The sequence below is a fragment of the Syngnathus typhle genome, linkage group LG13 (genome assembly GCF_033458585.1).
Source record: "Syngnathus typhle isolate RoL2023-S1 ecotype Sweden linkage group LG13, RoL_Styp_1.0, whole genome shotgun sequence".
Taxonomy (NCBI): Eukaryota; Metazoa; Chordata; class Actinopteri; order Syngnathiformes; family Syngnathidae; genus Syngnathus; species Syngnathus typhle.
The window spans coordinates 2,477,089-2,481,036 of record NC_083750.1 but is presented as its reverse complement, the minus strand read 5'-3'; the positions used below and the strand labels follow the sequence as shown (position 1 = coordinate 2,481,036).

At 42.0% G+C, this 3,948-nt stretch overlaps 1 long non-coding RNA gene across 1 annotated transcript; it reads right to left on the bottom strand.

The window, feature by feature from the left end:
• Window positions 1–219: 219 nt before the first annotated feature.
• Window positions 220–1,808, bottom strand: LOC133166181 (uncharacterized). Its single transcript, XR_009717711.1, has 2 exons — window positions 779–1,808; window positions 220–646 (listed from the first exon to the last, which is right to left on the bottom strand). It is a non-coding gene; the product is annotated as an uncharacterized LOC133166181 (long non-coding RNA).
• Window positions 1,809–3,948: the final 2,140 nt, after the last annotated feature.

Genomic DNA, 3,948 nt, shown 5'->3' with positions numbered 1-3,948 from the left:
ATTCGAATGTTATTGAACAAACCTCCCAATGATAACAGAATTTTTCAAAAGTAAAAAACTTAAAATGCACTGTTCCAAATGATTACGCACAACAGAGTTTTATAACATTTTATAGGTTGTTATGAACTGAAATGCTCATCTTTAGAATTTACAGCATTAGGAGGTCATATTTACTGAAATCAAAAGCTATTTCAATCAAAAACATCTTAACAGGTCAAGTTACATTTTAACATAGGACCCTTTATTTGATAGCAGCTTCACAATTCTTGCATCCATTGACCTTGTGAGTTTTTGGAGAGTTTCTGCTTGAATTTCTTTGCAGGATGTCAGAATAGCCTCCCAGAGCTGCTGTTTGGATGTGAACTGCCTCCCACCCTCATAGATCTTTTGCTTGAGGATGCTCCAAAGGTTCTCAATAGGGTTGAGGTCAGGGGAGGATGGGGGCCACACCATGAGTTTCTCTCCTTTTATGCCCATAGCAGCCAATGATGCAGAGGTATTCCTTGCAGCATGAGATGGTGCATTGTCATGCATGAAGATGATTTTGCTACGGAAAGCACGGTTCTTCTTTTTGTACCATGGAAGAAAGTGGTCAGTCAGAAACTCCACATACTTTACAGATGTCATTTTCACACCTTCAGGGACCCTAAAGGGGCCAATCAGCTCTCTCCCCATGATTCCGGCCCAAAACATGACTCCGCCACTCTTTGCTGACGTCGCAGCCTTGTTGGGACATGGTGGCCGTCCACCAACCATCCACGACTCCATCCATCTGGACCATCCAAGGTTGCACGGCACTCATCAGTGAACAAGACTGTTTGAAAATTAGTCTTCATGTATTCCTGGGCCCACTGCAGCCGTTTCTGCTTGTGAGCGTTGTTTAGGGGTGGCCGAATAGAGGGTTTACGCATAACTGCAAGACTCTGGAGGATCCTACACCTTGATGTTCGTGGGACTCTAGAGGCACCAGCAGCTTCAAATATCTGTTTGCTACTCTGTAATGGCATTTTAGCAGCTGCTCTCTTAATCCGATGTTTTTGTCTGGCAGAAACCTTCCTCGTTGTGCCTTTATCTGCACGAACCCGTGTGTGCTGAATCAGCCACAAATCTCTTTACAGTACGATGATCACGCTTAAGTTTTCGTGAAATATCTAAGGTCTTCATACCTTGTCCAAGGCATTGAACTATTTCACGCTTTTCGACAGCAGAGAGATCCTTTTTCTTTCCCATGTTGCTTGGAAATGGTCATCTGCTTAATAATGTGGAACGCCATTCTTAAGTAGTTTTTCCTTAATTGGGCTCACCTGGCAGACTAATTATCACAGGTGTCTGAGATTGATTTCAGTGATCCAAAGAGCCCTGACACACAATACCGTCCATGAGTTTAATTGAAAAACAAAAAATGTAATCTTTATGACACTTAAATACAATTTGCATAATAATTTGGAACACGGTGTAAGGACAGCTCCGACAAAGTGTGACACCACGGATCACGTAGATTTATTGTCCGCAGGTCTCAAATGAAGGTCTGCCACATCCCCTACTTTATCTGACTACCAGTGTCACTTGAGCTCCATGTTTTAAATGCTGCCTCACAAGGCCTGTCATGGCATGATACATGAGGAGAAAATGTATCTTTGACGGTGGTGGAAGAGAAAGGCTGCTGAGGAAGTGGCACACTACATTCTTCTGGACGGGCAGCTGTCAGAAGAGTTCTATACAGATGGGTCCCACTGCTTGAAGCAGAAGACCATCTTCAAATGAACACTGTGGACTTTTTACTGATGCTCACACAGTGCAATCCATATCTTGGGACATGTTTTTTTTGTCATACTTGAGTTGGATGAGGCGGGCTCAAGTACAGCATGCCTGCTTGTGCACAATCTTCTCAAAGTGCACATGTTGGATGATCAATTGTTCCTAAATGACCGTCGCCATCATGCACAGTAGAAACAGAACAATTTTAAATCATCGTTTGAATCATTCAAGTCTGGAGAATTGTGGTTAATGGTGCACATAAACGTTGGGAGGCACATTTGAGCGCAGGTGGGGGAAAGCTTGGTATAAAATTATGAGTGTGCAGTTGAGGACAAAGTAAGATTTGTCACTGAAAGCCGCTTGCAACAGTGCTCAATTCCTTGAACAATGCAGTCGCAGGTTGAAAACAAAAGATGACATCATCACTGTCTGAAATGATTTCGCTTTTCCCAAATAGTCACTGGGAAGGCAAAAACAAAGAGTTCCTAGTTCTAAGTATATCAATATTTCCCCTCCTAAAAGACAAATTCTTGTGTGGCAGTGAAAAATAAAATATGAGCCATTGGGCATTATAACACATTGAATAGTGCAACCGTGCAAATGATGCAGTCTGAAGTAATATCAAGAAAGCTGCGAAGATTTACTGGAACAAATTGACAGGACAGGCACGAATACATATGTATAGGTGTAAACGTGATTTATGACCCTGCTCAATGCTTTCTCATTGGCTTTCTTTTCATAAGGGAAAAGATATTAGTTGTGCCCTTCTTGAGTTGCAGAAAATAACTTGAGGGGAAAAAAAGGACCACTAGTATCCCACAAACTGGACATTATACAATATAATTATTGGGGGCTCAATATAAAATTTGTGAGAATGATTTTTGTCTACGTCACAGGTGTCTCACTCAAGGCCCGGGGGCCAGATATGGCCCATCCCATCATTTTATGTGGCCCGCAAAGACAAAAATTACAAATTGTTTTCACTTTTAAAAAATAGCGATATTGCCAGCAATTTTTATTAACATATCATATTTATTAACATATAATATTTGAACAGTTTTTATTAGTCTGTTTTGAAAATGAGTTATTCATCTAGTTATTCACTAGTTTGTTGCGCAGTCTACACTATACTGTATATAATATGAGATTTGACATTTATTTGGATTGACAATTTCCATGGAAACTATTACTATGATGCGGCCCGCGACAAAAATAAGTTTGACACCCCTGGTATACGTGAACCACCTTGTGCTACATTATAAATAAATAACAATTACCGTATTTTCCGCCCTATAAGGCGCACCTAAAAACCAAAATTTTTATCAAAAGTCGATAGTGCGCCTTATAGTTCGGTGCGCCTTATTTATGGATCAAGTGATGAATTTGTTGATCCATACTGGTTGTACACAGTGCTCTGCCAAACATTTTTAGTACGTTTTAGTACGACTAGTAAACTACAAGGTCGCATCGCTTCCCAACATTACGGTAACTGTAGTCAGGGGGCGTCACCGAATAGCTGTTGTACCCGCGAGGCTATTTCATTTAAAAAAAGGTTGCTCCGTTAATGTTTCGAGTAAATCTACGGATCGATATGGAAGGGAAACATAGGTAAGTAGTACCAATGCGTTAGATCGAACTTTAGTCAGTTCTGATCATTTTATAGGCGCTCGTTTGAGAAACGCGATTGTTTACACTTTGCTGAGGCTCATGGGAGATTGCGAGCTGAGGGTCATGGGTTTTTGCGGATGGCTAATGCTATAACGACAGCTGCTATACGCGCGAGGCTATTTCATGTCAAAATAGGCCGCTCTGTTAATGTTTCGAGTAAAACTACGGATCGTTATGGAAGGGAAACATAGGTAAGTAGTACCAATGCGTTAGATCGAACTTTAGTCAGTTCTGATCATTTTATAGGAGACCGTTTGAGAAATATTTGTGGACTTCAGTTCTGCTTTCAACACCATTGTGCCACAACGCCTCATCAGCAAACTTGACACGCTGGGCCTCAGTACCTACCTCTGCAACTGGCTACTGGACTACCTCTGTCAGAGGCCACAGGTAGTACGTGTGGGCGACAAAATCTCCGCCAGCATCACGCTGAGCACGGGGGCCCCCCAAGGCTGCGTGCTCAGTCCGCTGCTCTTCACTCTCCTGACGCATGACTGCACTGCAACCTACAGCGACAACCGT